This window comes from Nomascus leucogenys, chromosome 4, assembly GCF_006542625.1.
Source record: "Nomascus leucogenys isolate Asia chromosome 4, Asia_NLE_v1, whole genome shotgun sequence".
Lineage (NCBI taxonomy): Eukaryota > Metazoa > Chordata > Mammalia > Primates > Hylobatidae > Nomascus > Nomascus leucogenys.
The window spans coordinates 53,581,267-53,609,071 of NC_044384.1; the positions used below are offsets into that span (position 1 = coordinate 53,581,267).

The 27,805-nt window shown below is 42.3% G+C and overlaps 1 pseudogene; it reads right to left on the reverse strand.

Moving 5' to 3' along the window:
* Nucleotides 1–19,449: 19,449 nt before the first annotated feature.
* Nucleotides 19,450–20,492, reverse strand: LOC100581246 (annotated as a pseudogene).
* Between the last annotated feature and the right edge of the window lie 7,313 nt (nucleotides 20,493–27,805).

Here is a 27,805-nt window from a genome sequence, read left to right on the forward strand (position 1 = left end):
AATGCTAAAGCTGAAGTTGATAGTATTAGAAGGTGGGGCCTTTGAAAGGTGATTAGATCATAAGGGTGGAGCCCTCATGAATGGGATTCCATTCAGGACAAATCATGTTAAAGTGATGAATATGTTAACTTGATTTAATTATTTCACGACACATGAAAACATAACATGATACCTCATAAATACATACAATTATTATTTATCAGTTAAATACATTAAATAAATAATTAAAAAAAAAAACCTCAGAAAGATCCCTCACCCCTTCCAGCATGTGAGGTTATAGTAAAAAGACTGCTGTCTAGGAAGTAGACTCTCATCAGATACCACATCTGCCTTGATCTTGAACTTCCCGACCTCTGCAATTATGGGACATAAATTTCTCTTTTTATAAGCTACCCAGTTTATGATATTTCATTATAGAAGCCCAAGTGGACTAAAATAGCAGGCAACCTGATGGTTACAGCTCCTGCTTTTCCACCTCTCTGGAAACGTGTGCCAGCACGTTTAGATAAGATCTACTCACAAGATCTAGTAAAGTCCACACACTTACTACCTTTACTGTCTCTCACTTCCTGACGAGTCTAAATCCATCTCATGACCTAAATCAATCACACTTCCTCCCTTTCTATGGTGAATTCCCTGATCACTTACCTTCTAGCAAATGCCTCAAAGTGGAGTTGGGGAGAGAAAAACTCAATTTATTGAGCACCTCCTGTGTGCTGGTCACCAAGAGATGCATTTCCTTTTTCTAACTCCTTCATTTTACAAACTGAAAAACTGCAGTTAAAAGAGTAATGTTTCCAAGAAGCTGGAATTCAAACTCGTCAGTGTGATGCCAAAGTACATCTCTTTCCGTTACTCCAAAAACGTCTGATTAATCATGTATCCCACAGTGCCCTTGGCAAAATGCCTTGAGCATAAAAGGCATTTAATAAATATTTGCTAAGGTAATGAATTGAATGAAGCTATGCAACATTTTCAGTGAAGCAAAATGGTGTCGTGTATTTGAATCTTAGATATGTTCTTCACTAACTGGCCAAATTATGCTTGGTTTTTTTTTTTTCCCTCCATATAGTATGTTTCAATAGATACTTGGGTACGGAAGGATCAAACTTTGTTTATAGAACTCTCCCTTTCTAAATTTCCACTAGACCCCCCACCCTCAACTCACATACTTTGTTTAGATAGGTAATTAACCTCCACCATCAAATTACAAAGAGACTTGGTTGGGGAACTATATTTTTTCATAAAGTTAACCTTATGCATTTCTTTCTTTCTCTCTCTCTCTCTCTCTCTGGTGTGTGTGTGTGTGTGTGTGTGTGTGTTGCGGCAGGGTGGGGCGGGGTGGCAGTGAGGTTGTGCAAGGGAGAACAGGGTATCCCTGTCTCTGTCACCCAGAGTAGTTCAGTGAGGCCATCATGGCTCACTTGCAGCTTCAACCTCCTGGGCTCAAGAAATCCTTTCACCTTAGCCTCCCAAGTAGCTGGGGACCACAGGCTGTACCACCATGCCTAGCTAATTTTGTTTGTTTGTTTGTTTTGCAAAGACAACGGTTTAACTATTAGGTTGGTGCAAAAGTAATTTCGGCAATATGTTGCCAAGGCTGATTTCAAACTCTTGGACTCAAGTGATCCTCCTGCCTCAGCCTCCCAAAGTGCTGGGATTACAGGAGTGAGCCACCCATTTTTCCTATAATTGTTTATAATATGCAAATACCTGATGTGGTGGTTCCTGCCTATAATCCTAGCACTTTGAGAGGCCTCAAGCAGGAGGATTGCTTGAGGCCAGGAGTTCAAGACCAGCCTGACCAACATGGCGAAACCCCGTCTCTATTAAAAATACAAAAATTAGCTGGGCGTGGTAGTGCACACCTGTAATCCCAGCTACTTGGGAGGCTGAGGTAGGAGAATTGCTTGAACCTGAAAGATGGAGGTTGCAGTGAGCTGAGATCGTACCACTGCACTCCAGCCTAGGTGACAGAGCACAACTCCATCTCAAAAGAAAAAAACAATTATTAACCAATAAACAGATACTCATAAAAAATTAGATTACACGCAAAACTATTAATGGAAGATATTTCTATTTAGAGACATTCTAAGTGATAATTTTTGTCTCTCTGCATTTTCTAATTTTCCTCCAGTGAATGTGTCTTATTTGCATAATCCAAAATTAAAACAAGCTTTTTCTTAAAATATATATTCTTAGTGATAATTGAAATCTGTAAGCACAGCTAAATACTCTCCAGTCTCCTCAACATAGCATCCAAGTACCTTTAATGGATCTCATGAACCTGGACAAATATGGTAGCTTGCTGAAGCTATGCCAAGCAGAAGCTTATTACAAATACTGTCTTAACCTAAGAAGACAGGCTATTTTCTCAGTGAGAGTAATCATTTCTTTTCACTTCACATTAAGTGTGGAAAAAGTAATAAGACTGTTCAAGAAGCCAAAAATCCCAAAAATAGTATTTCTTTTGTAAAAGATCCTACAAACACAGAATTTTATGCTTTGTATTATAACACCAATTTTCTTGAATTATATTATTTTCAAAAGCCTCTCCTCCCTACCTACCTTCAGTCATTCATCTATGTAATATGTATTGAGTGCTTACTATGAGCTTGGCAAAAAAGAATACATCAGTTAGGCTGGGCACAGTGGCTCATGCCTGTAATACCAACACTTTGGGAGGCTGAGGTGGGTGGGTCACTTGAGGCCAGGAGTTTGAGACAAGCCTGGCCAACATGGCGAAACTCCATGTTTACAAAAAAAACAAAAATTGGCCTGGTGTGGTGGCACATGCCTGTAGTCCCAGCTACCTGGGACGCTGAGGCACAAGAATCTCTTGAACCCAGGAGGCAGAGGTTGCAGTGAGCCGAGATCATGCCACTGCATTCCAGCCTGTAACAGAGTAAGACTCTGTCTCAAAAAAAAAAAAAAAAAAAAAAAAAAATTAGCTTTAGAGAAGAGGGTGATCGACTGTATCAAATGCAGCAGGTAGGTCAAGTAAAATGAGGACTGGGGAGTGCCTGTTCCGTAGAGCAACACAATGTGGGCATCACTGGTAACTTTGACAAGAGTAGTCCTGTGGAATACGGGCATGAAAGCCTATTTAGAGTACATTCATGAACTAATGGATGGAAATGTAAAGTTATAATGCAAAGTAAGGGAGAAAAAAATGGGGCCATGGGGGAAGGGATGAGGTCAAGAAAGAGATTTTCTTTGCAATAACTTCATGTTTGTACGCTGATGGCAGTGTTCCAGTAGGGAGGGAAAAACTGCTGATAGAGGAATAAAGAGAAATATTTGAATTGTTGGAGCCATGTCCTTGAAGGCAAAAAAAGGGATAAAATATAGTGCACAAGTGTGCGCCTGTAGTCCCAGCTCCTTCGGAAGCTGAGGCAGGAGGATCACTTGAGGACTTTGAGGTTGTAGTGCACTGTAATCCTGCCTGTGATTAGCAACTGCACTGTAGCTGGTGCAACATAGTAAGACCCCCATCTCTAAAAAAAATTTTTTTTAATCTAGTGCACAAGTGGAGGGGTTGAGCTTTGATAAGAGCAATAGACCATTCATCTATGGCAAGAGAAGGGAAAGCAGAATTCTTGGCTATAGACACTGGTAGATGGATATTTGTGGTGGTGGGAACTTGTGTAAATTCCTTTCTAATCATTCTCCCTTTCTCCAGTCCAATCTATGTTTCCCACTGTTTCTAGGACAATCTTCCTAAAATGCAAATTTAATTATACAGCTCTCCTACTTACCACTTCTTAACATCCACCCGTTACCCACAGGATAAAATCTCAAGAAGCATGATGTACCACATTAATTATGATCTGGCACCTATTAAATTGTCCAATCAATTCTACTCTGCCATGTAGCCATGGGCACCTTGTAATGGCAGCATACAGAACTACAGGAATTTTGCAAATATTCCAAGGTCTCTCTTGACTTCATGACTTTGAATACATTATTTTACTTTTCTTCAAAGACCTTCCCCATGTTCTACCTGGCCAATTCCTATCTGGCTTCAAAAGTCAATAATCTAAGCCTCTCTTCCCCCTCCCATAGCACATTATCATAGCACTCATTATATTGTTATTCAGGTTTTTCTTGCCTATCACAGTTTAGTGGGCTGTGTCATGTTAATTTGAGGACGAGAAGAGAGAACCGAATACTTAGTAGATACCTGACAAAAAGCACTTGTGTGACCCTTTCCTTTCCCACTCCCAAGCTTTAGCACCTCAGAGACAGAAATTTTGTCCCGTCTCTGTACCCGTGATGCCTCCTACAATTCTTCATATAGTAATAGGGGCTTAAATATTTCAGCTTTCTTTTCTGTCTATATTTTTATTGGGTGATGACATTTACCTCCATGACTTCATTTCTATCTGTATGTTTTTGACTTCCTGTATCTTTGACCCCAGATATCTCTCCTGGCCTCAAGACCTATACAAACAACTGCCTAGTGTATTCACCTGGGTGTCCCATAAGTTAAAGCTAAACTTATTATGGTCAGCAGTTGCCTCTCCATATATGCAGATTTCAACCTGCGCTTGGTTGAATCTGCAGATACGCAACCCAAGGATACAGAAAGCCGGCTGTATCTCATCTTCAAACCTGCTTTTTCTCCAATGGTCCCTGTATCAGTGAACCAGATCAACCTCCCTCCAGTGACACAAAATGAAAAATTAAGAATTGACCTCGAGGCTAGGTGTGGTGGCTCACTCCTGTAATTCCAGCACTTTGGGAGGCCCAGGAGGGCAGATCACCGGAGGTCAGGAGTTGAAGACCAGCCTGGCCAACGTGGCGAAACCTCTTCTCTACTAAATATACAAAATTTAGCCAGACGTGGTGGCAGGCACCTGCAATCCCAGCTACTCGGGAGGCTGAGGCAGGGAGAATTGCTTGAACCCAGGAGGCAGAGGCTGCAGTGAGCCGAGATCGAGCCACTGCACTCCAGCCTGGGCGACAGAGGGAAACTATCACACACACACACACACACACACAAAACAATTGACCTTGAGTTTTTCCCATTCTTCACTTGTTTCTTTCTTTCTTTTTTTTTTTTTTTTTTTTTTGAGACGGAGTCTCGCTCTGTCGCCCAGGCTGGAGTGCAGTGGCGCAGTCTCGGCTCACTGCAAGCTCCGCCTCCCGGGTTCACGCCATTCTCCTGCCTCAGCCTCTCCGAGTAGCTGGGACTACAGGCGTCCGCCACCACGCCCGGCTAATTTTTTGTATTTTTAGTAGAGACAAGGTTTCACCGTGGTCTCAATCTCCTGACCTCGTGATCCACCCGCCTCGGCCTCCCAAAGTGCTGGGATTACAAGCGTGAGCCACTGCGCCCAGCCTCTTCACTTGTTTCAATCAGTCATTAGATCTTGTCAATCTCATAATCAATTCTGTAGTATCCCTAGAATCCATCAGTCTCTCTCATTCCCACTGTCACTCTCTTAATTCATACCTAAAAATGCGCTCTTGAATTATTCTAACTGGGTTCCCTCCACACCTCCAGCCTTGCTCCTTCTTCATTCTATACTCTACTCTATTTTTTATTTTATTTTATTTTATTTTTTAGAGACAGAGTCTTTCTGTGTCTCATAGGCTGGAGAACAGTAGTGTCATGATAGCTAACTGCAGCCTCAAAATCCTGGGTTCAAGCAATCACCGACCTCAGCCTCCCAAGTAGCTGGGACTACAGAGTTCACACCACCACATCCACCTAATTTTTTAGTTTGTTTTGTAGACACAGTATTTCATGTTACCCAGGTGGTCTTGAACTTCTGGCCTCAAACAATCCTCCTGTCTCCCAGAGTGTTGGGATTACAGGACCAAACCACCATGGCTGGCCAGAGATTTTTATTCAAAATATTTGTTTAGCATATAAAATTGTAATCAGTCTTTGAAGTGGTATTATTTTCTTTCTTACTAAAAGCAGCCTTAAAAACTTAATAATTTTCATCTGTTTATAATTCCATCCTTATTCCTGATTACTTCATTTATTTTTATTATTTTTGTACAGACAGCAGGGCTCTTGCTTTGTTGCCCAAGCTGGTCTCGAACTCCTGGCCTCAAGCAATCCTCCTGTTTGAGGCCTCTCAAAGTGCTAGGGTTATAGGTGTGAACCACCACATCAGGCATTTGCATACTATTTCTAATTCTTGTCCATTTTATGTTTGCTACTGTGGGCAGTGTATGAATAATTTTGTATGTAATATAGAACTTAACTTTACCTAAATAATTTTCCATGCCTAAACATTTAAATCAGGTCACCTCAATAATTCCCCATTTCTAAAATGTCTTCATAATTATTATTTTATACATAACATTTATTAAACAAGCACACATAATTGTTTGCATGTATAATTATAAATTGTGATAAATGCTGTGCTTTGAAAGAGAATAATAAACAGAATCTAATTTAGATAGGGAGCTAGGAAGTGTTCCAGGAATTAAAAGAAAGCCTCTGAGACTGGCCAGAGGAAGCTGGAGGGACAGTGGCCTGAATTATATTGGAGAGGCAGATAGGGGCCTGACTCTTCAGGGTCTTAAAGGATGTGTGATGTGCACATAAAAGCAATTTAAATATTTTAAGCTGAGGAGTAATATGAATTTATTGAATTTTTAAACTTTTCATTTCAAATAATTTCAAATTTAAAGAGTTGCGAGAAGTCCCACTTGCAGTTGGGCGCAATGGCTCGTACCTGTAATCCCAGCACTTTGAGTGGCTAAGGTAAGAAGATTACTTGAACCCAGGAGTTTGAGACCAGCCTGGGCAACATAGCAAAACATTTTAAAAACTAGCTGGATGTGGTGGCATGCGCCTGTAGCTCCAGCTACTTGGGAGGCTGAGTTGAAAGGATCACTTGAGCCCAGGAGGTCGAGGCTGCAGTGAGCCCTAATCGTACTGCTGCACTCCAGCCTGGATGACAAAGTGAGACCCTGCAAATAAGTGTCCTTTTTTGCAGTCTATTTAGTGCCATGTTCTTCATATTTTTGTCTCACAAAAAATAAATGCTACTTACAACTCTCATATATCCTTCACCCAGGTTCACTAATGTTTAACATTTTGATTTGTTTTACCATTTGCTCTTACTCTCGTTCCATGTGTATATATGTGTTTGTGTGTGTGTGTATACACACACACAAACACACACACTTTCAGTCCTCACTATTTGCAGATTCTGTATTTGTGAATTTGTCTACTTGCCAAAATGTATTCATAACCCCCAAATCAATCATCAATCAAAGGACTTTTGCTGTCTTTTGTAGATATGCACAGGGCAACACAAATTTGAGTTGCCTGATCCACATATTTCCAGCTGAGACTGAAAAAGGTGACACTCTGCCTCTTATTTTCACTCTTATACTGTAAACAAGCGTCCTTTTTTTGTAGTCTAGTTAGTGCCATGTTTTTCATATTTTTGTGCTTTCTGTTGGTGATTTTGCTGTATAAAACAGCCCCCAGGCAAAGTGTTGAAGAGCTGTTTACTGTTCCTAAGTGCAAGGAAGCTGCACTTACAGAGCAATAATGCACGTTAGAGAAGCTTCTTCAAGCATGAGTTGTAGTGCTGTTGACTGTTAGTTCAATGTTAATGAATCAACAATCTACATTGAATAAGGTGTCTTTAAACAGAAACACACATGAAATAAGGTCATGTATTGGTCAGTGGTCAAAAATGTCATGACTAGAGGCTCGAAGGAGCTTAACTGTATTTCCTCTAGGAGCAGCAGTTCAGTGCTTGCTAATTCAGTGTTGGTTGTGCCTTTACAGAACCTAACTACATTAAATAATAAGAACCAATTTTATACACACCTTTTATCCTGAACTACTTTTAAATAAGTTGTGACATGTCCCTTCCCTTACCCCAAATACTTAAATATATACATCTTTTTTATTTTATATATTTTATATATATATATATATTTTTTTTTTGATGGAGTTTCACTCTGTCACCCAGGCTGAAGTGCAGCGGCACAATCTCAGCTCACTGCAACCTCCGCCTCCTGTGTTCAAGTGATTCTCCTGCCTCAGCCTTCCGAGTAGGTGGGATTACAGGAGTGCACCACAACACCCAGCTAATTTTTTATATTTTTGGTAAAGACGGGGTTTCACCATGTTGGACAGGCTGATCTCGAACTCCTGACCTCAGGTTATCTGCCCACCTCAGTCTCCCAAAGAGCTGGGATTTACAGGCATAAGCCACCCACCTGGCCTTTTTTTTAAGAGACAGGATCGCACTCGCTCTGTCTTTCAGGCTGGAGTAGAGTGGCACAATAATGGCTTACTGCAGCCTTGACCTCCCAGTTTCGAGCAATCTTCCTACCTCAGCCACCCAAGTAGCTGGGACCATGCTTGTGCACCATGTACAGCTAATTTTTTTTTTTTTTTTTTTTGAGATGGGGTTTTGCTATGTTGCGCAGGCTGTTCCCAAACTCCTGGGCTCAAGTGATCCTCCTGCCTCAGCCTCCTAAGGTGCTGGGATTATTGGCATGAGCCACCGTGCCCAGCTGAGGTTACACATTTTGACAGGATACTACATAAACGATGTTTTGACTTTTGTATTATATTAGGAGACATAAGATGTAGGTCTGTCTTACCATTGTTTACACTAAATGTGGCCATTTGTTTATGATGATATCTGCCAGGATTTTTATGTAAAGTTATTATTTTTCCTCTCTGTAATTAATAATAAACATGTGAAACATATTTGCAATTATGTAAATATCCTGTTCTTCATTAAGATTTTACCTTTTAATTTTAGCATCCATTCATGACTCTTGGCTGAATTAATTATCACTATGATGGCTGCAAAATAGTGATTTTTCTAACTCATTTCTTTTACATTGTCAGTTACCATTCTACTAGAAGAAATGGTTTTCAGCGGAGTGCAGTGGCTCATGTCTGCATTCTCAGCATTTTACGAGGCCAAGGTGGGCGGATCACTTGAGCTCAGGAGTTCGAGACCAGCCTGGGCAACATGGTAAAACCCCATCTCTACAAAAAATTTTAAAAAGTTAGCCAGGTGTGGTGGCATGTGCCTGTAGTCCCAGCTACTGAGGAAGCTGAGGCAGGAGGATTGTTTGAGTCAGGGAGATTGAGGCTTCAGTGAGCCAAGATCGCACCACTGCACTCCAGCCTGGGCAATAGGATGAGAATCTGACTCAAAAAAAAAAATTTTTTTTTTTTTTTTTTGAGATGGAGTCTTGCTCTGTCATCCAGGCTGGAGTGCAGTGGCAAGAGCTCGGCTCACTGCAACCTCCACCTCCCAGGTTCAAGTGATTCTCCTGCCACAGCCTCCCGAGTAGCTGAGATTACAGGCGTGCATCACCACGCCTGGCTAATTTTTGTATTTTTAGTAGAGATGGGATTTTGCCATGTTGTCCAGGCTGGTCTCAAACTCCTGGCCTCAAGTGATACGCCAGCCTCAGCTTCCCAAAGTGCTAGGATTACAGATGTGAGCCACCGCACCTGACTCAGATGGCGAATTTCAACAATGCAAAACCACAGTGCAAAAAGCACAATCCGTAGAGGTAAAACCTATGGATCTTAGCGGTAGATTAAATAAAGTAGCTGAGGGAGTGAATGGTTATGAATGTCTCCAACATTTCCAGCTTAAGAACTTGGGTGGAGGGTGATTGCATGATTTTATTCATAGCGATGGGGAAGACTAGAGGTGAAACAGCTCTGATGGGAAAGATCAAACTGAACTTGAAAGTGAAATGCAGTCTAGGTTTTACATTACCCCAGTGCCTGCACTTCCTGGCACAGTATAGATGTTACTTGAAGTGATGGGACTGAATGTTATCACTAACAAAGAGAAGGTACGGGGAAGAGAGAAGAACCCACATCAAACCTCAGCATTTAGCAGTAACATAAAAAAAGAAGTCAATAAAGGGAACTAGTAAAGTAGGAGAGGCTGCAGAGGCGGGTGAAAACAAGCAAAACGAGTGAAGTCAGGAAGCCAAGATGAAAGTGTTTTACTAGATGAAATGCTGACAGACCAGTGGGATTTCAACTTTTTCTCTTCCAGAATGATTCTTTCTGAAGCTAGGGATCTTCTTACTGTTGTTCATTGCCGTATTCTTACAGTGCCTGTCCCATAGTAAGTGCTTAATAAATATTTGCTGACTGACTGAATTTTTTTGTTTGTTTTTTTTTGAGATGAAGTTTCGCCCTTGTTCCCCAGGCTGGAGTGCAATGGCGCCATCTCAGCTCACTGCAGCCTCCACCTCCTGGAATCAAGTGATTCTCCTGCCTCAGCCTCTGGAGTAGCTGGGATTACAGGCATGTGCCAACACGCCTGGCTAATTTTGTATTTTCAGTAGAGATGGGGTTTTGCCATGTTGGTCAGGCTGGTCTCGAACTCCTGACCTCAGATGATCTACCCACGTCGGCCTCCCAAAGTGCTGAGATTACAGGCATGAGCCACCATGCCCAACCTTGAATGAATAAATTTGTAGATTATGTGTTTTTGTAGTATTATTGCACTGATTAGTTATAGCTCCAGAAAAATGTTGAATAATACAATATCATGCTTCCTAGTCTTGTTCTTGATACATTAGTTTCTCAAGTGGTTTAATTGTTTGTTTGCCTCTCTAAAAGAAACATTTAATTGTTCTTCCATAGGTAAAAACTTTCTGGCCAGGCATCATGGTGCATGCCTGTAATTCTAGCACTTTGGGAGGCTGAGGCAGAAGGATTACTTGAGCCCAGGAGGTGGAGACCAGCCTGGGCAACATAGCAAGACCCCGTCTCTACAAAGAAAAAAAACCTTTCTATGGCCCCTCAGACACCCTACCACACCCTCCCAATGCCTCAAGAGTAAAATCCTAATATAGAATAGAAGTTCCGTCCTGAGATGTGACCTCTGCTTGGCATCCCTCTAGCTACCCCTGTCTTCCCACACTGATCTCCTCTTGACACCATGCTCCTCCTGCCAGGCAAGGAGATAGCTGAAGAGCTTTTCCCAAGGAAGTCTTCCTTGACCCTCTTCCCAACAAATGTCCTTCATTGTGCTTCTCTTTTCCTCCTGGTATATTCATTACTTCCCTGTCTTCCCAGGACGCTTTAAGTTCCTTAACAAAAGGGCCTGGGTTAATTTACTGTTTAACTTTCAGTTTCTGACACACTACTGTGAGATTTTGTTGTAACTGGGCTAAAACCTCTCACCTACCATCACCTCTCTTTTATTTTTTCCCAGGTACTGCTCTGCAGAGACACTTCATCTTCTAAGTATCAACAAGTGTTCCATTATATCTTCCCTTTACTGTCAACTAATTCCAGCAAATACACTACATTTTAATTACATTGTTAGTTGATAAGGTGTGATCTCTTTCTTCTATTTTTTAAAGAGGAACTTCTGAATGAGGAAAAAGAAAGATTTCAAGTTTTCAAGACTTAAAAGTTGTCAACTTCCCTGCCTCCTACAGCTTTATATATATTAGACTTAGGTTTAAATTCAGATTTGCAATGTGCTTTAGTGTATCAAAGACTCACAGAAGACTTGCAGTAAAGCAGCAGTTCTCAACATTTTTATTTTCTATTATTACTTTTAATAGAGACAAGGTCTCGCCATGTTGCCCAGGCTGGTCTTGAACTCCTTGGCTTAAGTAAGGCTCCCACCTTGGCCTCCCAAAGTGCTGGGATTACAGGCATGAGCTACTGGACCTGCCCCTCAATCCTTTTCATCTCATGAAAATTTTACACTTTTATTTATTTATTTTTATACGTATTTATTTATTTTGAGGTGGAGTCTCGCTCTGTCACCCAGGCTGGGTGCAGTGGCACGATCTCGGCTCACTGCAACCTCCGCCTCCCAGGTTCAAGCAATTCTCCTGCTTCAGCCTCCCAAGTAGCTGGTATTACAGGCATGAGCCACCATACCCAGCTATATTTTTTTTGTATTTTTAGTAGAGATGGGGTTTCATCATGTTGGCCCAGCTGGTCTGGAACTCCTGACCTAATCTGCCTGTCTTGGCCTCCCAAAGTGCTGGGATTACAAGCTTGAACCACCACACCAGGCCTATTTTTACACTTTTAAAAGCGTTAAATATTTTCTTTATATGGACTATATCTATCACTATTTACTATGTTAGAAATTAAAACTGAGAAAAGTATAAATTTTTAATTAGTTCATTTTAAAATAACAATACAAGCCTCATTACATGTTCTATAGCTAGGATCCAGTCAGGAGACACTTCAGTGACTTCTGCTGACGCAGCTTCACATTTCACCAGTGGGCAAAGAAATGTTTTCAGGACAGGGTCTAGGCTCCACTATCACAAAGGAGAGCAAAGGAAGGTGGCTTTATAGCTGAGACACAAGAAATTGAAAACTAGCACACACATTACCAATATTTTATAACATTTTGTAAAAAAATATTTTTAAGGTTTTTTGTTTGTTTGTTTGTTTTTCAGACGGAGTCTCGCAGTGTCACCCAGGCTGGAGTGCAATGGCGTGATCTTGGTTCACTGCAACCTCCACCTCCTGGATTCACCTGATTCTCCTGCCTCAGCCTCCCGAGTAGCTGGGATTACAGGCACATACCACCACACCCGGCTAATTTTTTGTAATTTTATTGGAGATGGGGTTTCTCTATGCTGGCCAGACTGGTCTTGAACTCCTGACTTTGTGACCCACCCACCTTTTCCTCCCAAAGTGCTGGGATTACAGGCGTGAGCCACAGTGCCCAGCCTTACGTTTTTTTCATCTGTTTTTGTTTTTGTTTTTTTTTGAGACAGGGTCTTCACCTAGGCTGGAATGCAGTGGTGCAATCACAGCTTTACTGCAGCCTCTAACTCCTGGGCCGAAGTGATTCTCCTTCCTCAGCCTCCCAAGTAGCTGGGACTACAGGTGTGTGCCACCACGCCTGACTAATTTTTTTTCTTTTTTTTCGTATTTTTTGTAGAGATGGGGTTTCACCATGTTGCCCAGGCTGGTCTCGAACTACTGAACTAAAGCAATCCTCTCGCTTCTGCCTCTCAAAGTGTTGAGATTACAGGCGTGAGCCACCACAACCAGCCTTATAAATATTTTTAATTAAAAATAACTATAATTTTCAAAAAACAGTGAGTGACATTGTTTTACATTGTTGCAAATATCTTTAATGTCTGGCTTAGTAGAAGACAGCTGGATTGTGTATCTTGATTCTGCATTCACTCTGTTGCAATATATTATTTTAGTTCAGGTATTTGAAGATAATGTGGCCTCACACAGATAGGTAGTTGGAAAAAGGAAGAGTATTTAAATAGCCTTTTCAGATCGTTGTGGATGATATTCTTCCTTATGTTACACCAAAGCTTGACCAGTGGTAGTTTCTTCAAGGTGAATTCCAGTGTAGAAATTGAAATCCTATCTATTAGGCCGGGCGCGGTGGCTCACGCTTGTAATCCCAGCACTTTGGGAGGCCGAGGCGGGCGGATCACGAGGTCAGGAGATCGAGACCACGGTGAAACCCCGTCTCTACTAAAACTACAAAAAAAAATTAGCCGGACGTGTTGGCGGGCACCTGTAGTCCCAGCTGCTCGGAGAGGCTGAGGCAGGAGAATGGCGTGAACCCGGGAGGCGGAGCTTGCAGTGAGCCGAGATTGCACCACTGCACTCCAGCCTGGGCAACAGCGAGACTCCGTCTCAAAAAAAAAAAAAAAAAAAGAAATCCTATCTATTAACTTTTCATACTTTGTCACATTGGAGTCCATTGATTACATTAGACCTCTGACTGGATCTTTTACTCATGCATGGTTTTATTGAATTGTGCCTGTCTTTGGAAAATATTGATTCACTGAGTTATTCAGATCTTCCAAAGGTTGACATATTTCATTATACAATACCAAAAATTTATTTTTCTCAATAACACCATCAATCTCATCAGCTTTATGTATTGGGAAGCTGTCAGTCTCACAGTAGTATACAGAAGTCTCCCCAAATTCTAATTTTGCTTAAGATCTTGAACCTTGTCATTGGCAATAAATGCCATCAGTTGTTTTCTTAACAGTGTCAGTTTTATTATTTTCATTTTTGAGTAAATGTTTGCCACATTACCAAGTCTGAGTAAAAATAGTTACTTGGTTGTTCTTTCAAGTAAGAAACAGTGGTTCATGAAAAAGTGGTTAGTTCAACTGGCAATTCACACAATCACACAAGGGCCTTTCCTTATATCAATCATCTTATTGTGGTAAAGAGAACTATTTTATGTGTGCTCCCCACTATATTGCACAGAATATTTAAACGACATGATTTTTTACTGCTTCATCAAGAACATTTTAAAGTAAAACTGCCTCTGTTTTTAAACTGTGAGTAGTTGGCAGTAAGTAATACAATTACTACTATATATGTACAATATGCAGTACTACTGTAAAGTTTGGTGTCTGTATTAGGGTTCTGCAGAGAGAAAGAACCAATAGCATATAAATAGCTAGCTAGCTAGCTAGCTAGATAGATAGATAGATAGATGGATCATAGATAGATCATAGATAGATAGGAAGGGATTTATTAGGGGAATTGGCTCACTATGAGAAGTCCCATGATAGCCACCTGCAAGCTGGCCTCAGAATGGGTTAACTCTCCATCTAAGGCTGAAGGCCTGAGAACCTGGGGATGCTGCTGGTACAAGTCCCGGAGTCCAAAGACCCGATAACTGGGAATTCAGATGTCCAAGGCAGGAGCAGAAGAGTGTCCCAGTTCCAGATGAGAGTGAATTCGCCTTTCCTCTGCCTTTTTATTCTATCTGATTTGCAGCCCATTGGTGTCCACCCACATTGGTGAGAGCAGATCTTCTTTACTCAATCCACTGATTCAAATGCTAATCTCTTTCCAGAAACAGCTCACAGACACACCCATAAAAAATGGTGTATCAGCTATTTTGGCTTCCCTTCACCCAGCCAAATTGACATCTAAAATTAACCATTGCTGGGCATGGTGGCTCAAGCCTATAATCCCAGCACATTGGGAGGCCTACTTGGGAGGATCACTTGAGCCCAGGAGTTCAAGACCAGTCTGGGCAATATAACGAAACCCCATCTCTACAAAAAATTTTTTAAAATTAGCTGGGTTTGGTGGCACGCACCTGTAGTCACAGCTGTTGTTGAAGGTGGATGTGGGTGGGGGCAGTGGGTGCCTGGAGGTGCTGAGGCAGGAGGATGGCTTGAGCCTAGGATGTCAAGGCTACAATGAGTCGTGATTGCACTGCTGCACTGCAGCCTGGACAACAAAGCAAGACTCTGTCTCAAAATAATAATAATAGGCCAGGCACAGTGGCTGACGCCTATAATTCCAGCACTTTGGGAGGCCAAGGCAGGCGGATCACGAGGTCAGGAGATTGAGACCACGGTGAAACCCCATCTCTACTAAAAATACAAAAAAAAATAGCCGGGTGTGGTGGCAGGCGCTGTAGTCCCAACTACTCCGGAGGCTGAGGCCAGAGAATGGCGTGAACCCAGGAGGCGGAGCTTGCAGTAAGCCGAGATCGCACCACTGCACTCCACTCCAGCCTGGGGACAGAGCAAGACTCTGTCTCAAAAAAAAAAACAAAAAAACTAATAATGATGAAACTAACCATCACAATGTCAACTGCCTTGACATTCTAATGCTCCAGCAATATAAACCACTATTGCCTTTATACCATCGGTAGAAATGAAATGCCACATAGTGTTTTTTCCACATAGTGAAAAAAGCAAACATCTTAGTATTGTATGAAAATAATGAAGACCCTCATGTACTTCATGAAATGGACTCAGATACCTGGGGGTAGACAGACCACATTTTGATAACCTCTACAGTAAAGAAAACTGCTTTACTTTGTCTGTTTTGTTTTTTGAGACAAAGTCTCACTCTATGGACCAGGCTGGGTGGCTTAGTGCAGCCTGGAACTCTTGGGCTCAAGCCACCTTCCCACTTTAGCCTTTAGAGTAGCTGGAACTAGAGGCGTGAGCTACCACACCCATCCTGCTTTACTTTCTTTAAGACAATGTTTCGGATGTGAGGGCGATCTGGCTGCGACATCTGTCACCCCATTGATCGCCAGGGTTGATTCGGCTGATCTGGCTGGCTAGGCGGGTGTCCCCTTCCTCCCTCACCGCTCCATGTGCGTCCCTCCCGAAGCTGCGCGCTTGGTCGAAGAGGACGACCATCCCCGATAGAGGAGGACCGGTCTTCGGTCAAGGGTATACGAGTAGCTGCGCTCCCCTGCTAGAACCTCCAAACAAGCTCTCAAGACAATGTTTCACAAATTTCACCAACCAGGAACTTTTGATCAAATGGCATTGCACAAGGAATTTTAGGAAGACAAGCTTTGGGAAACTGCTGAGGCTGCTCCTTTGCCAAATAGCATACATTTTCCCACCAAAGCCAGCTTGTTTTGTTTGTTTTTTGAGACAGAGTCTCACTCTATTACCCAGGCTGGAGTGCAGTGGCATGATCTCAGTGCACTGCAACCTCCGTCTCCTGGGTTCAAGTGATTCGTCTACCTCAGCCTCCCAGGTAGCTGGGATTACAGGTGTGTGCCACCTCGCCCAGCTAATCTTTGTATTTTAGTAGAGATGGGGTTTCGCCATGTTGGCCAGGCTGGTCTCGAACTCCTGACCTCAGGTGATCTGCCTGCCTTGGCCTCCCAAAGTGCTGAGATTACAAGCGTGAGCCACTGCACCTGGCCAAAAATCCAGTTCTTAATAAGGATAACCTTTTTTTTTTTTTTGAGACAGAGTAGTTTCACTCTTGTCACCCAAGCTGGAGTGCAATGGCACATTCTCGGCTAACTGCAACCTCCGATCCCCAGGTTCAAGCGATTCTCTTCCCTCAGCCTCCCGAGTAGCTGGGATTACAGGCACGCCCCACCATGCCCAGCTAATTTTTGTATTTTTATATTTTTAGTAGAGACAGGGTTTCTTCATGTTGGCTGGGCTGGTCTCGAACTCCTGACCTCAGGTGATCCACCCGCCTCAGCCTCCCAAAGTGCTGGGATTACAGGCATGAGCCACTGGGCCTGGCCAGGACAACCTTATTAATGAGCTGCACACACCTTTCCTGTCAAAAAGAATAATCCGTCCCCACTCCCTTCTTTTTCTTCAGGGAGTGAATAATACTCCCTGCCTAATACTTAATCAAGTTAAAGCTTGCTTTTTTAGTAATCATTCACTGAGGCCCCGACTATAAGATTACAGATCTGAGTGTGAGATGCTCACAATCAAACAGGAGATACAAATATGATAGGATTACTAGACAATGTGATACAGGTTACAATAAAGAGGTCAGGCCTCTAACTGAGCCTGAGAATAGGCACCTTGGAGGAGGATTATTGTGGTGAGTCATGAGACATTTCCACAGTCTGCTTCATAAAAAGGAAGAGAAAAAAAGTCTTTTCAGGGTCAGGCATGGTGGCTCACTCCTGTAATCCCAGCAGTTTGGGAGGCCAAGGCAGGAGGATCACTTGAGTCCAGGAGCTTGAGACGAGCCTGGGCAACATAGTGAAAACTTGTCTCTACAGAAAATAAACAAAATTAGCTGGGTGTGTGGTGCGTGTCTGTAGTCCTAGCTATTTGAGAGGCTGAAGTGGGAGGATTGCTTGAGCCCAGGAGGTTGAGGCTGCAGTGATGTGTGATCGTGCCACTGCATTCCAACATGGGTGACATAGTAAGAACTTGTCTCAAAAAAAAAAAAAATTTTCAATGAGAGAAGCGTGTGTGTGTTACACAAGTAAGTCGTGATACCTGCCCCATCCACAGTCCCTTGCAAGAGAACTGTTTTAATGACACAAAGGACATCCCCAGCTGGGACCACTTGACCCTATACTGCTGTCACTGCTGTCTGGACAAACAATAGGATGCAGTCCCAAGGACAGCCAATCCTTTGACTGACCACAGTGACCCTGATACAAAAAATAGCAGCCGATCTAAGCACATTTACTCTTTGTAGAATTGGAACTGGAGACTTTGGAAAGAGGAGGAGAGTTAACTATGAAAGGTTGGCTGGGCTTAGTGGCTCACACCTGTAATCTCAGTAATTTGGGAGGCCAAGGTGGGCGGATCACCTGAGGTCAAGAGTTCCAGACCAGCCTGTCCAACAAGTTGAAATCCTGTCTCTACTAAAAATACAAAACAACCAGCTGATGTGGTGGCAGGCGCCTGTAATCCTGGCTACTCAAGAGCCTGAGGCAGGAGAATCGCTTGAACCTGGGAGGCAGAGGTTGCAGTGAGCCAAGATGGTGCCACTGCACTCCAGAATGGGCAACACAGTGAGATTCTGTCTCAAAAAAAAAAATGCTGAAGCTACATGATCAAAATTTAATAGAAGCTAAAGAGACCATAATGCATAAGTATATGTTAGAAAGTTATAAAAAGAAGAAGCTATGAGTTGGCATAGGCAAAAAGTTAAAGAAATAAAATGAGGCTGACAAAGTCAGATATGGTAAGGAGAGAAAAACAGAACAGATATGTAGAAAGGAACTAATCCTGTTATTGCTTTAATATTACAGTTAAGATCCAAAAGCTCTTGACACTGACGTTTCTAGGGTTTCTAGGGTTGCCATTTCCTAGCAGGCAACATGATGCCACAGTTTCCAGTTTTGTATTCCTTCACAAGAACCTTTATTTCCTTGTGTCCTTGAGGTCACTTGAGTTAACCTTTGTTTCTTTCAACCAAAAGATCTCAGCTGAAATAGGCATAGAGAAAACATGATGCAGCAAAATGCAAGTACCATGCCTGAATTAGATGGCCTTGAATTGTCCCTGAATTCCTAGTGCAGCCAGGCCAACCTCATATGCATGATTGCTCACCTGTTTTATGTATTTCAAAGAGAGGATTGTACTTCACCAAATAAATGTTATTTGGGGAACTTTTTTTCAATAGAAAATGTGCTACTTTATTAAAATACTGAGTTTATTTCACATGTATATTTTTGTCTCCCCACCATTTCTATGTCTGACGCCCACTACTACTATGTCCTATCATAATATTCCATACATACTTAAAACCAAGTGAAGGCTGGAGTTCCATCTTTAAAAACTAGGATGGGCATGATGGCTCATGCTTGTAATCCCAACACTTTGGGAGGCCAAGGCGGGCAGATCGCGAGGTCAGGAGTTCGAGACCAGCCTTGCCAACATGGTGAAACCTTGTCTCTACTAAAAATACAAAAATTAGCTGGATGTGGTGGTGGGTACCTGTAATCCCAGCTACTCAGGAGGCTGACGCAGGAGAATCGTTTGAACCCGGGAGGCAGAGTTTGCAGTGAGCCGAGATGGCACCTTTGCACTCCAGCCTGGGCAACAGGGTGAGACTCCGTCTCAAAAAACAAACAAACCAACAACACCAAAAACCTAAATAGGCATTTTGGACAACACATTATTGGCCACGGAACCTGGACAACATTTATTAACGCAGGAGGGAAAATTTTCATTCTGCATTATAAAAGGACAGCCAAATATCAACTGTTATAGAAGTGAAATAAGATGGAAAACTTATAAAAAACTGTTTAAACTATTTTCTTCAAGAGGCTTCCTCCGTTGCCAGAGATCTTGAATAGCCTCCTGGTCAGTCTTCCAGAAGCAATTCTTCACATAATTGATGAACTTGGCTTCGACTTTGGAAAGAGAACCACCTTTTTCTGTACCCGCATTTTTGCTTTAATGTCTTTTACAGAACTAGGTCTTTTGGTGTTTTAGGAGTTTTTTTCCTGTTTTTTGAAAGATTCTTGTCTTTTTGATCTTGGTGTCAAGTCTTTGCCATTCTGGTTTGAATTTTGGGCGTTCTCGGCAGAAGTATCTCATATATATTTATTCACTGGCACTTTTTCTTCAGTTTCCTCATCTTCAAAATCCTCTTCTTCTTCCTCTTCCTCTTCCACCTCCTCCTCTTCCTCCTCCTCCTCCTCCTCTTCTTCTTCTCCTCCTTCTTCTTTCTTCTTCTTCTTTCTTCTTCCTTCTTTCCTCTTCTTCTTCCTCCTTCTCCTCCTCCTCCTCCTTCTTCTTCCTCTTCAGCAGCAGCAAATTTTACTTTTTTTTTGTGGAAACTTGCTACCACCTCCAGGGGCAGATTGCTTTCCAGATATACTTAAGAGTTTCACATCCTCCTCTTCTTCATCTTCTGACTCTGCATCTTCCTCCACAGATAGTAAGTGCTGTCCGCTAATATACACTGGCCCTGAACCACACTTCAACTGAAAGACCATGGGTGGGTTATTTCAAAGTCCATACTTCAACCGTAAGACCATGGAGGGGTGTAATTTCAAAGCTCCCAAGGGAAGCCGTTGGCTGTATATACACTTCAAAGTTGCCGGTGTTACTTTAATGGGATTGCCTTCGTAATTCATTGCCTCAGGTTCAAAAATGTGCAATTCAACCTTTGCACCAGCCCCTAAACTGAACATTCTTAAAGGTAACTAGTATTCATTTTCATCATTATCCACCTTAAAGTGATCACCTTCGTCGGCCTTTAGTTCACAACTGAAAAGATAGTCCTGGGGCCTCAGGGGGCTTATGTCCATGTCCATTGACTCTTCCATGGGGTGGAGGCATGCACTTAGTGGGGAGAGAAGATGGACAGAGATAAACGACTACTGCTCCAGAGAGCAGCTGCTCAGGACGGAATCACCTATTTGGGGAACTTTTCAAAACCTCTTTTCCTATTGTTTTCCCCATTATAAATAAATACAAGTGCTACAATAGGTTAAAAAATAAATCTTCTTAGCCAGTAGTTTCATGTATTTTTTAAGTGAGAGGCATAAAGCAGCTGGCATCTGATTTTGAATTTTTTTTTTTTTTTGAGACGGAGTCTTTCTCTGTTGCCCAGGCTGGAGTGTAGAGGTTCACTTGCAACCTCCGCCTCCTGGGTTCAAGCAATTCTTATGCCTCAGCCTCCCAAGTAGCTGGGATTACAGGCACCCACCACCACTCTTGGCTAATTTTTGTATTTTTAGTAGAGATGGGGTTTCACCATATTGGCCAGGCTGTTCTCAAACTCCTGACCTCATCCACCCACCTTGGCCTCCAAAGTGCCAGGATTACAGGCAGGAGCCACTACACCCAGCCTGATTTTGAATTTTGTAAGTTTTAATCTAAATGAATGGTTTTCTACTATTTATTCGATGAGTATCTATTAAGTGTCTACTATGTGCTAGGAGCTCTTCCAGGCACTGGCCATATACCAGTGAATAAAATGACATGGAACTTACGGTTCAAATGGGAGGAATAGTCAGTAAATACATACATACATGTATTTCACAAACACATATTCCAGGTGTTATTAGCTATTGGGGGATGCGAGGTCTATCTTAAGTATGGTGGTCAGAAAAATCCTGTCTAATAAGGTGGTATTTGTGCAACAAGTGAAAGAAAGTCATGCCAGTATGGGGTGAGGTAGAGTGATCCAAGCAGAGTAGACAGTGCCAAGGCCCTGGGGCAGGAGCATGCCTCAGGGAGCAGGGAACAGCAGGGAGGCCAGTGTGGCTGCAGCTGAGGGAGGGAGAGGAGGAACGGCAAGAGATAAACAAAGAGGTGTGTGTGTCAAAGGGGTGGGCAAGATCACACAGGCCGAAGTACATGCTGCATGTAGATTTATCCTAAATACTTAGCTAATGAGATCTAGTAAGTTTGCAGGTGATGCTAGTGCATCCTTTGTATCATCCAGGAGTTTAACAAAAAAGACTATTGGGCTCCACTCCAGGTCTATAGAGTCAGAATCTGCATTTTTAACAAGATCCTCAGACATTTGTATATACATTAAAGTATAAAAAGCACTAGTTTAGATTATGTAAGTTAGCTTTCTTCTACAGAGAAATAGGAAGCCACCATTAGCACTTTTTCTTTTCTTTCTTTCTTTTTTTTTTTTTTTTTTTTGACATAGGGTCTCACTCTGTAACCCAGGCTAGAGTGCAGTGGTATGATCTTGGCTCACTGCAACCTCCACCTCCTGGATTCAGGTGATTCTCCTGCCTCAGCCTCCTGAGTAGGTGGGATTACAGGCATGTGCCACCATGCCCAGCTAATTTTTATATTTTTAGTAGAGACAGGGTCTTGCCATGTTGCCAGCTGGTCTTGAACTCCTGACCTCAAGTGATCCGCCTGCCTTGGCCTCCCAAACTGCTAGGATTACAGGCATGAGTCACATGCCCAGCCACTAAATTTGTTTTTAATTTTTATTTGAGACAGGGTCTCACTCTGTTGTCCAGGCTGGAGTGCAGTGGTGCAATCACAACTCACTGCAGCCTCAACCTCCCCGGGCTCAAGCGATCCTCCCACCTCGTCCTCCCACCTCAGCTTCTCAAGTAGCTGGGACTACAGGTGCACTTTACCACACCCAGCTAATTTTTGTATTTTTTGTAGAGATAGGGTTTTGCCATGTTCCCCAGGCTGGTCTCAAATTCCTAGGCTTAGCAATTTGCCTGCTTTGGCCTCCTAAAGTGCTGGAATTACAGGCATGAGTCATCACGCTAGGCCAGCACTTTTTCTTAATTTTCAGATTAGAATGGATTTTTCGATTTTTGCAAAAACATCATTGGGATTTTGATAGGGGTAGTATTGAATCTACAGATTCAATACCTATGAACACAGAATGTCTTTCTATTTATTTGTGGCTACTTTAATTTCTTTCAGCAATGTTTTGTATTTTTCAGTGGGTAAGTCTTTTGCTTCCTTGGTTAAGTTTATTCCTAAGTATTTTTTTATGCTATTATAAATGGAATTGCTTTTTTTTTGACAGAATTTCTCTGTCACCCAGGCTGTAGTGCAGTGGCACAATCTAGGCTGACTGCAATCTCTGCCTCCCAGGTTCAAGCGATTCTCCTGCCTCAGCCTCCAAAGTAGCAATTGCTTTCTTAATTTCCTTTTTGGATTGCTCATCGTTAATGTATAGAAATGCAACTAATTTTTGCATGTTGATTTTGTATCCTGTCACTTTGCTGAATTTGTCTATTAGTACTAGAATTAATAAACAAATATCTGCAAATAATTTTACTTCCTACTTTCCAATTGGGATGTCTTTTATTTCTTTTCTTGCCTAATTACTTTGGCTAGAACTTACCATACTATTCATCATATACTATGACGAATAAAAGTGGCAAAAGCAGGCATACTTTATTTTATAGGAAAAGCTTTTAGTTTTTCACCATTGAGTATGATGTTAGTTTTGGGCTTGCCAAAAATGTCCTTTATCTGTTGAGGAAGTTCCCTTCTCTCATTAACTGGCTATTGTTGTTGTTGTTTTTATTTGTTTGTTTGTTTGTTTTAAGTCACAATTGATCCTTCAAACTCTTTCCCTATCTGGTGGCTTAATGCAGATAGACACAGAAATCTCTTGAGTGTCTGAAAATGGCAGAGCCACAGGCGGGCGCGATGGCTCATGCCTGTAATCCCAGCACTTTGGGAGGCCGAGACAGGCAGATCACGAAGTCACGAGATCGAGATCATCCTGGCTAACACAGTGAAACCCTGTCTCTACTAAAAATACAAAAAATTAGCCAGGCATGGTGGCGGGAGCCTGTAGTACCAGCTACTCAGGAGGCTGAGGCAGGAGAATTGCTTGAACCCGGGAGGCAGGGGTTGCAGTGAGCTGAGATCACGCCACTGCACTCCAGCCTGGGTGACAGAGTGAGAATCCACCTCAAAAAAAAAAAAGAAAAAGAAAGAAAATGGCAGAGCCACAAAATAGAAGGAGATCATTTCCTAGATTTTGGCTCAGAGGATTTCTCTCTACCAGCAGTAGGATTTCATATTGAGAAATAAACTTCCATTGTGTAGGTTCATCTATTAGAGTACCTAGCATTACCTTAATACATAGGCAAAAGGGTAATTTCCCAAATAAATAAAAAGCTCTTACAAAGAAATGGATTTTTTAAAAAAGAAAAGAAAAAAGAAGCTCTTACAAATCAATAAGAAAAAAGACCAAAAACTCACAGGAAAATTAAACAAAGGATATCAATCACTAACAGAAGGAGAATTCAAAGGCTTTCACACAAACATAAAGATGCTGAACATCACCTATAGTAAGAAAAATGAAAAGCAAAGCTATATTGGGATTTTTTTATTTTTATTTTTGAGACAGAGGTCTCATTCTGTCACCTGGGCTGTAGTGTAGTAGTGAGATCTTGGCTTACTGCAGCCTTCATCTCTTGGGCTCAAGTGATCCTCCCACCTCAGCCTCTAAAGTAGGTGCTATGTGTCTGAATGCCTCCTGTTTTATTGTCAAATATTTGGTCTTCATCTCCTTTTCTGGCATACAACTCCTAAAATCTTTGGAATCTCCACAGTGATATCTTTTTGTATGCTAATGATTAACTGATGGCTAGTAGCTCTTAGGCAGCTTCAGAATTGGAGCTGGTCACCGGAAAGACCTAGGCAGGATTAGAGGATTGGGACTTTCTGACCTACCACATGACCTCCAGGAAGGGGAGGAGGCTGAAGATTAAATTGATCACGAATGGCCAGTCGTTTAATCAATCATGCCTATGTAATGAAGCCTCCATAAAAACCCAAAATAGCAGGGTTTGGAGAGCTTCTGGGTAGCTGAACACATGGAGGTTCCTAGATGGTACACGCCCCTTCCCCCAGACCTCATCCTATGTGTCTCTCTCTCTCTTTTTTTTTTTCTTGAGATAGAGTCTCACTTTGTCACCCAGAGGGAGTGCAATCAATGGCGTGATCTCGGCTCACTGCCAGGTTCAAGCGATTCTTCTGCCTCAGCCTCCCGAGTAGCTGAGATTACAGGTGCCCGCCACCACACCCAGCTAATTTTTGTATTCTTAGTAGAGACATGGTTTTACCATGTTGGTCAGACTGGTCTCAAACTCCTGACCTCAGGTAATCCGCCTGCCTCAGCCTCCTAAAGTGTTGAAATTACAGGAGTGAGCCCCTGCACCTGGCCTTTTTTTTTTTTTGAGACAGTTTTGCTCTGTCGCCCAGATTGGAGTGCAGTGGTGTGATCTCAGCTTACTGCAGCCTCAGCCTCCTGGGTTCAGGCGATTGTTGTGCCTCAGCATCCTGAATAGCTGGGATTACAAGTGTGTGCTACCACACCCAGTTAATTTTTTGTATTTTCAGTAGAGACAGGGGTTTCTCTATGTTGCCCAGACTGGTCATGAACTCCTGACTTCAAGTGGTCTGACTGCCTCAGCCTCCCAAAGTGCTGGGATTACAGCTGTGAGTCACTGTACCCAGCCCTCATCTTATGTATCTCTTCATCTGGTTATTTATCCTTTAAAATATACTTACATATACTTAAAATATACTTAGTAACAAATCAGTAAATGTAAGGAAATGTTTTCCTGAGTTCTGTGAGCCACTCTAGCAAATTAATGGAACCCAAAGAGAGGGCTGCAGGAACCACAAACGACCGGTTGGTCAGAAGTTATGGAGGCCTGGATTTGCAACTAGTATCTGAATGGGGTGGGGGGCAGTCTTGGGGATTGAGCCCTCAACCTGTGGGATCTGACATTGTTTCCAGGTAGATAGTGTAGGAATGGAATTGGAGGATGCCTAACTGATGTTTGCTGCAGAATTGATTGCTTGATTGCTGGTGATGAGAAAATTCCCGCATATTTGGGGATCACAAGGAGTCTTTTGTATTAACTGTTGCAAATTTCTGTAGGCTTACATATCTGGGAGCCAGATTGCTAGCTAAAAGGCACATACCTCTTTGACTTTGCTAGGTATCACTCACATGCTGCCCAAAGCAGTTGTCTAGTCTACAATTCTAACAGCAGTAGATAATAGTTCTTTTGGCTCCACATGCTCACACTTTATACAGTCGTTTTAATTTTTGTCAGTCTGATGGCTGTAAAAGAGTATCTCACCATAGGTATAAATATACATTTCCTTTATTAGTCTGGTAGAACATCATTTAATATTTAATAGGATCCTTATAAGAGAAAATCATTTAGGTTTTTTCTTCTCCTGCCTTGGCCTCCAAACATGCCGGGATTACAGGTGTGAGCCACTGCACCTGGCCTTTACCTATGCATTTAAAAGGATATTTGTTAGATCTTATCCAGCATTTCTATACCTGTAGTGAAAGTTTTTTCTACATACTTAACCATAATCTAATGCTGGAAAGATGAGTTGTTAAGGTAATTCCTAAAACCGAATATTTGTGATCATCTCACCTTGGGGATATGAGAGAGAAAAAACATAAAGTACTTGAGTATTGGGGATTTTTCTCTTAGTAAAACAAGTAAAAGTAACATTTTAAATAGGAATAATGTTTGAACTGTTAGAGGTGAACTGTTTACATGCATGATTCATTTTTCTGTTGTACAGTGTATTCCTTTCAATCAACAGCTCTTTATAAATTCCAGACACACATCTTTTATCATTTATGTGTATTACAAACATCTCCTATTTGTAGCCTGTCTTTTCACTTGCGTTATGGTCTCTTTTGATGTAGAAAAATTTACATTAATTTTCAGGTAGTTAAATTATCAATCTTTTCCTTAAGTATTGACACTTTTCATCTTGTTTAGACAATCTGTCCTTACCTCCAGGATCTTAAAGATATTTTTCTATATTGTCTTCTAAAGTTTTAAAGTTTTATTTTTTATATTTAGGTTTTTAATCCACCTGAAATTGATTTTTTAAAATAGTATTAAGTACAGGTTAATTTTTTTTTTTTGAGACGGAGTCTCGCTGTGTTGCCCAGGCTGGTGTGCAGTGGCGCGATCTTGGCTCACTGCAAGCTCCGCCTCCAGGGTTCAAGCAATTCTCCTGCCTCAGCCTCCTGAGTAGCTGGTACTACAGGCGCCTGCCACCATGCCTGGCTAAATTTTTTGCATTTTTAGTAGAGATGGGGTTTCACCGTGTTAGCCAGGATGGTCTCGATCTCCTGACCTCGTGATCCGCCTGCCTCGGCCTCCCAAAGTGCTGGGATTACAGGCATGAGCCACCACGCCCGGCCCTTTTCTTTTCTTTTTTCTTTTTTTTTTTTTTTGAGACAGAGTCTCACTCTGTCGCCCAGGCTGGAGTGCAGTGGCGCCATCTAGGCTCACTGCAACCTCCGCCTCCCAGGTTCAAGCGATTCCCCTGCCTCAGCCTCCCGAGTAGCTGGGATTACAGGCACCTGCCACCAAGCCCAGCTAATTTTTGTAGTTTTAGTAGAGATGGGGTTTCGCCATGTTGGCCAGGCTGGTCTCGAACTCCTGACCTCAGGTGATCCACCCGCCTAGGCCTCCTAAAGTGCTGGGATTATAGGCATGAGCCACTGCACCCAGCCAGAGGTTCAATTTTCTTTCTTTTCAGATGAATAACCAGTCGTCCTATCATTGTTTATTGAAGAGCTTATCCTTTGCCCACTGATGAAATGCTAACTGCCATAAACCAAGTATCCAGTAAGCGTCTGGGTGTTTCTAGTCTCTATTATGCTATTCCCTGTGCCAACACAACTGTATCCACAGCAGCACCAGCATCTGCTCAGATGCCTTCTCTGATTTTCATCTTTCTGTTTTCAGTCCCTGATTCCCCATCCCTTCTTGTGAGTTTACCTATGTACATATATATGTATGTACATCTGTATGTATTTACAATTTTTTTGAGACAGGGGCTCGCTCTGTTGCCAGAACTAGAGTACAGTGGTAGGATCATGTCTCACTGCAGCCACTTCCTGGGCTCAAGTGATCCTCCTGTCTCAGCCTCTCAAGTAGCTGGAGCTACAGATGCACACCACCACACCCAGCTAATTTTTAAATTTTTTGTGCAGATGGGAGTCTCACCATGTTGCCCAGTCTGGTCTCAAACTCCTGGCCTCAGGCGATCCTCTTGCCTTGGCCTCCCAAAGTGCTGGGATTACAGGCGTGAGCCACTGCACCTGGCCTTACCTATGCATTTATTTATT